Source organism: Thalia democratica, chromosome 5, assembly GCF_965202585.1.
Source record: "Thalia democratica chromosome 5, ktThaDemo2.hap1.1, whole genome shotgun sequence".
Taxonomy (NCBI): domain Eukaryota; kingdom Metazoa; phylum Chordata; class Thaliacea; order Salpida; family Salpidae; genus Thalia; species Thalia democratica.
Genome location: NC_139169.1, coordinates 14,854,175 through 14,863,561, shown reverse-complemented (window position 1 = coordinate 14,863,561; position 9,387 = coordinate 14,854,175).

The following is a 9,387-nucleotide window of genomic DNA, read 5'->3' as shown; positions in this document are numbered from 1 at the left end:
AGGTAGATTTTTTATTAAATATTTAAATCTTGATAGAATTAAGTTGAAGAATTTTTAGCCCACACGTTTGTATCGAGAACTTTTGACTATTGAACTATTGAGAAAGTTTTAAATATATGTGTTTAAAAAAGTGACAAATTTTTGTACTTGAAGGTTTTATATAAAATTTTGTAAAAAAATCCCTTTAGCCTAGTTTGTCCTAAGAGTATATAATACTTAAAAATATTCAAAGTCTTATATATTCTTTTTAAAAACAATGAACATAAGTACATAATGTAATCTTTTTTAAATAACAATATTTTTATTTTAGAGTCTTTTACTTCAATGTATAAAAAAGCAAATAATTTAAAGTAAAAACTTCTGCTACTATTGTACGCAAAAAGGTAGATTATAATAAAAGTCGAAGTCCTTAGCTTTTTATGAGGAATTGCTTAGTCTTACAGATTAAAATCTTCGCTAGCCACAGTATCATACGAATAAAAGCACGCAGAAGCCAACTTGTAATGAAACATGCTAGAAGTAGGCACCTTTAAAAAGAGCATATTTGTAAACATTTATAGTTCACTGAACCAAAAACAAAAAGGAGCTCAAACATTTGGTTACAGGACCTGATGCACGAAATACCTTTTGGTTATCGAGTCGCACACGGACACCTTTTATCGTCTTGTCCAGGACCAAAAGCTTGAAGTAAAATTAGCACGCCAACAATTTTACTTTGTCGTTGATCACTGGTTTAAGTAAGAAATTTTTCAGTGGTTGCTTTACAACCAAACAACTGTAATCTCTGCTCAAATATTTAAGTACAAATTATCTGCGCTTAGAAACATTTACATTTTGTTTTAACCAAGGTAGAACATTCAAGAAGCTATTAGGTTTCATGTACGGAATACCTTAAGTTTTCATTGATATTTATTTCTATATCAACTTAAATTTTAAATTGGAATTGAAATAGTTTTATTGTTCTTTATCCTCCTAAGGTTCTATTTAATTAATCTGCCACTTAGGAACGGAATTTGAAAGATTTTGAGCACTATACATCTGTCTTAAGTAATTTTTCTGATTAACATTTGTAGTTTAGCTTTAAAAGATTTTAAGCTGAATAAAAAAAAACAAATTGCATAAGTTTTCTAGAAAAAGTGTTCTTTTAGTCTGCACTACACATTTTCAATGTAAAATTAACTTCTTTAGTGTTTAAATACAAACTGATAAAAACAATTTTTCAACTTACCAACATTTAAAAGGGAAAAAATTTTGGTAAAGATGGCATAAAAGCTTTTCAGAAAGATTTTTTTTTTGGTAAAGGTTATATGAAAAAAAAAACTTAAGTAATATTGAGCTAGTAGTTTAATGAAAAACGGTTTATGCCGATTGCAAATTAAGTATACGTTAACATTGTTTTCTGTTTTAAAAATTAAAATTTGAAGCTTAATTCCCAATAAAACGTATTGTTAGTATTTATGTTCTTAAGTAATTTAACGCTGTTTAAGTTTTTTTTTGGATATTAAAAGCAGCTATTAGTTTTACAACTTTTTGTTATTGTTTGATAAATAAAATTTAATTAGTTAAACTTCAGCTGCAAAGTTGAAACCTAACTGTCTTGTTTTTAGAAGAATGTGCTCCTTGATTAGTGTTTTACTGAACTTATTAATTTAGTTTTTGTTTTACTTTAGTACTATACCATGACATCTTTGAACTTATTTACAATACGATTTTACATAAGAAGGCACCAGCATGTTACCAACGCCTTAAGAAATTGGCGACAAACAAGCCAAAAAAAAGTCGATCGACAATAGTTGACTATTTGTTAAATTAGTCACAATGCTCAAACAACTATAACTATAATATGTTTTCCATTGTTTGTGAAGGACGTAATATGTATCATTTAAGTGTTTGATAATTTTTATTTATATAAACTAATAAGCCAAGTTTATACAAACAAAAATTTGTTTATAATTCTAAATTTTTTTAATTATTGTAACTTTTCTTACTAAGTTTCGTTTTTGTTGTTTAATTTTTTTTTTGAAGAAAGTTTAAATAAGTATGTTAGCTCGAAATAAAATTGCTATTAATGCTTTTAATTTCTAGTACTTTACCTTTATACTTTAAATCTTTTTAATATATTTTTTTAAATTTTTACGCCATATAAAACCTTTTTAAAGCTGGTATCAACGTAAACTTATAAGAATTTTTTTATTTAGAAAGTGTCTTAATTTTTTAGTTTGTTTAGTGTCTGAAATTTTAGTTTTGTGTTTTAAGTTTTTTCTTTAATAGTTTGAAAATTACTTTATATAAGCATTGCATTCTACATACAATTTTATTTATCTATTATGACGCATAACCTTACAACTTTATTAAGTTAACTGTTTTACAGATATATATTTAGTTATTTATATTATCTTTTGACGAGTGGAGATCGAAATACTTTAAGTTAACAAAAAATAAGTTGTAAAATAAGTTTTTATCTCCAAAAAAAAAACGTTTTTAGATAATCAAATAAAATTTAAGCTCTACCAGCTTTTAGTTATGCTATTAAAAGTTTCATTTTACTTGTTAATGTACTTAATTGCTAAATTAGTGGTCGTCAAGGTGTACACTGGTGCACACTAGTGTGCACGAAACTTATTTTGGGGTGCACGAAACTTTAAGGGTACACGAAACTCATTTAGGGGTGCACGAAATTTTTAGACTACAAAAAAAAATCCAATTTTTAATATAATATTAATCTAGTTTAAGTGACAAATTAATATTAAATCAAAAATTTTAAAAGTACTGTACTGGGGATTTTGTAGTGATTGCAGAGATGTTTTTAATTAATAAGTATGTAAGACAAAGCCAAAAAAGTAAAAATTCAATGTTCGAACAAGGTAAACCAAATAGAAAAATTCATTAAAAACAGGATCAAATGATAAATTTCAGAATTAGTTGAAAAAAGGTTTGCATGAAAATATAAACTGAGTTATTAATGTAAAGGAGAAGTGCATTAGTAAAAGTGTTTACGTAGTGACACCACTAGCGGCACTTAATATAATTAGATCTTTGGGTGCACCAATTTTATTTTTTGCATTTTTGTTTACACAGATTTTCGACTATGCTGTTTATACAAGTTTAGTTTGTTTTAGTTAATTTAAAACTTATAGGACAAACTGTTACCGTCGAAATCAGTGAGGAATCAGTTAAAAACTTCTTTATTCGTCGAAAAGGGTGCTTTGCTCAACAAATATTTGTTTTTGTATTAGGGGATTTTTTATATTGATCATGCCTAAACTTAGCAACTTTTAAAATGCTTGGCTTAATTTAATTTTAGTTTGTAGCATTAAATGCTTTTTCAGATGTGTTCAACTTGCATACTCAAGGTGCAGTTTACTGTATATTAGGGTTTTAATATTAGGGTCCTGGACAAGACTTTAAAAGGTATCCGTGGTGTGCAACTCAATAACCAAAAGGTTTTTTTGTGCACCAGTTCCTAGGACCAAATATTTTGAGCATATTTTTTTGTTGTTTTTTTTTTTCTTTTTTTTTTTATGGTAAAAAAACATCAGTCTCAAACTCTACCCCTTGCATCGATAAACGTTTTCTGGGGAAAAGTGAGTGTGTTACATCATATGTAATTTTACCTGCCCCATTAATATTTAACTATCCAAAAATAAAATAAACAAAAAACTATCTTTTAAACAAATAAAAAAGCCCTTTGACACACCATTTGGAGAACACTTACAAGGCTAAAATCTCAACACTAAAAACCACAAAGTGTGGGAAAATCATGAAGCTCAAATCCCCAAGTGAAAGTTCACCCACGCTACAACAAAAAAATCACACCAACAATCCAATTATGTGATCACGGCCACCAAAGTGAACTCACAATCAGCTGTTGAGCAAATGCACAAAACTAGTATTATAATGAATACATTAGCATTAAATAACTATCTTAAAGCTTGATAATTAACTAATTTACTGAAATAGTACTCAGAAAAAAAATCTAAAAATTAAGCTAAATTAGAAAAAAAATAAAAATAAATAAATAAAAATTAAATAAAAACTATTAAGAAAAATGTAGTTTCTGAAACTTGCATTGGTAGAATTAATTTTAGTCTAATAAAAGTAAGAAGAAAAAAAATATATTTATGCAATAATAATTAATATATACAGCTAACAAATAAATATAACAAAAATATAATAAAAACTGGATAGTAGCAAAAAAAACAATCACGCACAACCATATATATATTTCCCCATCAACAGACCAAAATCAGCCAATCATGATCAGAGTAGACACAAACAAAATTGACCATACATATAATAAGAGAAACAGATAATAATAACAACCAAAAGCAATTAATCAAAATCTGCATGCAACACAAAATATTCAATCACAGCACTCTAAACCTACTTAGTATACTTGCTCAACAAGAATTTTTTGTAACTATATTTAAACTGATCTTTTTTTAGGTTTTTAAAAATTTCTGGAACACTAGACCACAACTTAGGGCCCAAATACTTGAAGGAGTTTAGGCCAAGTTGTGTTCTAGGTCTTTCAATAACAAAATTATTATTTTTTGAATGTCTTGTATAGTGTGTATGAACCATACTTACTGGAGTAAAACAACTGTGGTCAACCTCAAATCCTCTCAAAGTATTCAGCATCAACTTACAAACTTGCAAATTAAACACCTCATTAAATTTCAGTATACCAGTTTTTTAAAACAATGAATTTGTAGGAGTCAGTGCAGGTACGCGACAAACATATCTTACAATTCTTTTTTGCATACAAAAAATTGGTTTCAAATGACAACTAGCAGCACCACCCCAAACATATATACAATACAGGATATGAGGATAAAACAAACTATAATACACCATTTTTAAAGTACTTGTATCCAAATAATATCTTAATTTTGACATCATAAAACAACTTCTTGAAAGCTTAGACTTAAGGTACTTTAAATGTGCCTTCCAATTTAAATTATCGTCTAATACCACACCTAAGTATTAAATATTTTCACTCTGCTCAATCACAAAACCATTTACCTTAACACTGAATTCATTCTTTTTTGCAGTTCTATTAAACAGCAAAAACTTCGTCTGTGAATAATTAATAAACAATCTATTTTTACACAGCCATTCATCAATTTTCTTCAACTCCATATTTATAACAACATTAACATGGTCAATATCACAATGTTGATAACTCAGACAAGCATCGTCTGCAAACAATCTCAATTTAATATTCGTAGCTGAAAATATGTCATTTATATATACAAGAAACAACAATGGACCAAAACAAGAACCCTGAGGTATCCCAACATTCAAAATTTCACGCTCAGAAACAACATTATTTACAACAGTAGACTGACTTCTATCTTTTAAATAACTTTCAATAAAATTTAACATTGAGCATTTTATATTATAAAATTTAAGTTTTGATATAAGAATTTTATGGTTAACAGTGTTAAAAGCTTTAGCAAGATCCAAAAAAAAAGAACAATTTACCTTTTTTTTTTCACCAGCCTTAATTAGTTCCTCAACAATCTGATTTACTGCTAACTCAGTCGTACTATTTTTTCTAAACCCATATTCTTTGCAGTGCAGTAAATTATTTGACAGAAAATAACCACTCAGTCTCTCACACACCAATGACTCAAAAATTTTAGAAAAAGGAGACAAAAGAGAAATAGGTCTATAATTATTTACATTGTTTTTTTTACCATATTTATAAATCGGCACTACCTCAGCATGTTTAAGAGAATTAGGAAACACACCATACTCAACACAACTATTATACAACATAGAAAGGTAGGGAGAAATTATTTTTGCACTAAGCCTCACAAAACAAATACTAGGGACATCAGAACGCACACTCTTGTTAGGGTTCATTGTTTTAATATAATTTTCAATTTCGCTCACTGATATATTCTTAAAAACAAAACCATTTTTTACAGAACCTATTGAAAACTCATCATAATCACAAGCAACATGTGTTCTTTTTTTTATTAAATCATCAGCAATTGACACAAAATTTTTATTTATAACACTACCAATTTTTTTGGTTCAACAACAACATTACCATGCACATCAAGCACACCATTGATTTTTGAATGAGAGGTAGGCTTAGTAGCAACAATATTGTTAATTATTTTCCACAACTTTTTACTGTTTGTTTTGTTTTTGTTTACAACCTGTTTAAAGTAAAGTATTTTAGATCGTTCAATAACTCGATTCAGAATATTTCTATATTTTTTGAATGTAATTGAAAATTCTTTTGTTTTATCTTTGATGGCAGACTTAAACATTAGATTTTTCTTTTTAACTGAAACAATAATCCCCTTTGAAATCCAAGGTTTAGCTTTTAGTTTTTGATCTTTTTTATTTAAAATTTTAATTGGTGCATGATAAAACACTGTGCTACCAAACAAACTCTCAAACTCATTCTAATACTCATTTATATCCTCACCTTTTGTAATACTCATTTTCAATTTACCCAAGTTCCTTCTAAGATCATTAAAAAAAAATCCAACATCAAACTTACTGAAATCTTGAACTGATTTTTGATAACACAATTCATTTTTATTCATTAAACATTTAATTTCACAAACAACAGGCATATGGTCAGATATATCATAATCTACAACATTAACATTTAGCTTATCACGTCCAAAACTAGAATAAACATGGTCAATCAAAGAACTAGAGGAGCAATCAGAAGAAAGTCTAGTTGGGGAATCAACAAATTGTTTAGCACCAGCACTAGAAACACAATTCAAATAGTCACAAGTACGCTGATCTCTATTAAATAAGTTTATATTTACATCACCACCAATTATAAAATCTCTTTTCTTTTCATTTAATATATCTAAAACTTTAACAAAATTTTCTTTAAAAGTATTAAATGTAGAGCTTGGGTGTCTGTACACATTACCAAGTATAAGATGTTTATTGTTTCCAAGTTTAATAGAGATCCACAAATCATCTACATCACACTGTTTAAATGATATACCTTCTACAACCTCATAGGAGTGACAAGCTCTTACAAAAAATGCAACACCACCAGATTGATTACTATTAGACAGTTTATTTACAAAATCATACCCATGCAGTTTACCCATAAAAGGTCTCAGACTAGTCAACCAAGTTTCACAAACACAGATTATATCAGGTAGATTTTTCACTAAATTCAAAAATTCCTCAATTTTATGTAGATTTGCATTTATGCTTCTAATATTCATGTAAACAACACTAATAGTATTTTCTTTTCCAAAATTCACACAATTTAAGTCTAAATATTGGTCATCTCTTCTACTAATATTCATCTTAATAGGTTTATTAAAGCAATCATAGTCAAGATCATCAACATTCTGAAATGGAAAAACAGATTTTTCACATAGATCACAATAAAATCTAAAACTATTGCTTTTAAATTGGTACAGAACATTTTTACTAGTTGTACATTTAAAATGACATTTTCTATTACATAAAAAACAAGTTAAACAATTTTCTGAGTCTTTACAAGCTAAACTACATCTATAACAAACAGACATGTTCAAATCACAACCTTTACAAAAAAAGGTAAATCATTTTTACATATCTTATTAAGACTCTTGTTTGGTATACTGACACATTTGCAATGCATCCATTTAGAACAACCTTCACAATACACACATTTATCTTTAGAAGAAAATCTTTTAAAACAATTTTTACAAAAGTCTTCACTCCCAACAATGTCAAACTTAAAATTATTTGTACAACTTTTACAATAAAATAAATCACTGTTATAAGAATAGAAGTTAAAATTAAGCTTAGATAGCCCAGAACAATTTAAATGTATCCATCTTTTACACCCATCACAATATATGGATTCAAAATTTGGAGGTTTAAAATCATTTTTACAAACTTTTCAAATCTCAACAAAAGCAGTTTTAACTAATTTTGTCTTATATGAGCTCATTTAAAGTACTAAGTAAATTCTCAACAAAAACTTAAAAAAAAATAAATAAATAAATAAACACATAAATATATTAATATTTAGAATTAAGTGATAGTTAACAATCACTTTTAGAATATTTTTTTCAACTCTTCTACACAATGAACTACCACAGCCTTGCTTGTTTTCTCTCTCTCATCAAAACCACCCCACCAGACGACCAAGAGAACTTCCAGCCATTAGCCTTTTGGAACCTTCTTGTATGGTAAAGAAGGTCCCGACTAAATTGTGATAGGTTCTCGTTAACGTAAATCTTCTCAATATTTTTACATATTGAGTTAAGATTAGCATTTGCCAACTTTTTCTTCTCTTTCATTATCTTGACCTTCTGCTCAAATTTAACAAACTTTATGTATATTATACATTATAAAAAATATGAAAACCTTTGAGCAACTATTTTTTTTTACATTTAGAATATATATCAAAAATACCCTGCGGAAATTTTTAGATGACTTGAAGAAACTTTTATGTTGACACCATTAAATTTTCTAAAAAGCACCCAAACTGCAATCTGTTTGGGACTCAAAAAATTGGATTTTAGCATTTAAAGTTTGAAATTTTTTACATGTGGCAATGATCACAAAAATAAAGTGTGCAAATTTCAAGGTAATTTAAAGAAAGTTTGATGGAGACACTTTTTATTAAAAAAAAAAAAACTTACAAAAGGTGATAAAAAATAGATAAAGTCAAGAAGTGCCTCCATAAAACTTTCTGCCGTTTATAAGCACCCTACTGTATATGTGTATAAATTTATTTTGTTAATTAAAATCAATCAAAAACTAGTAAATATCTATATGTGTTTAATTAGTTAAAAATTACAGCTCACAACAGTACATTTTTACATTTAATACAAGCATGAATTGTTTACAGTTTGTTCTATCTGCATATTCAGTATTATATATATGCATAGGTTGGTGCAGCTAGTTGTAATTTGATGCTTATTGTTAGTATGCAAAAAAAAACATAAGATATGTTTGCGCTGACTCCAATAAAATCCTTTTTGTGAAAACTGGTATTCAGAAAAAAATAAGGTGTTTAATTTGGAAGTTTATAAATTGATGCCGAGGTTGACCACAGTTTCTTTGCTCCAGAAAATATGGTTTATGCACACTATAACAGATATTAAAAAAAAATCAATATAAAAACCGAGAACAGAGCTTGGCCTAAACTTTTTCAGGTATTTGGTTACTTAATTGTGGTCAAGTGTTCCAGAAGTTTAATAAATATTAACTTAAAAAATAAAAACTTCATGAATTCTAAATCATAAAAATCATGACAAAAAAAAATTCTTACTTAAAATTTTTTCAAGTACAAAGTAACATTTTTTTGTTACTGTATAATGATTAGTTTGTGAAAGTTAAAAGAAGATTGCTTGAAAAATGTAGTAGGAGATAGATTTTAAATGAAATAGT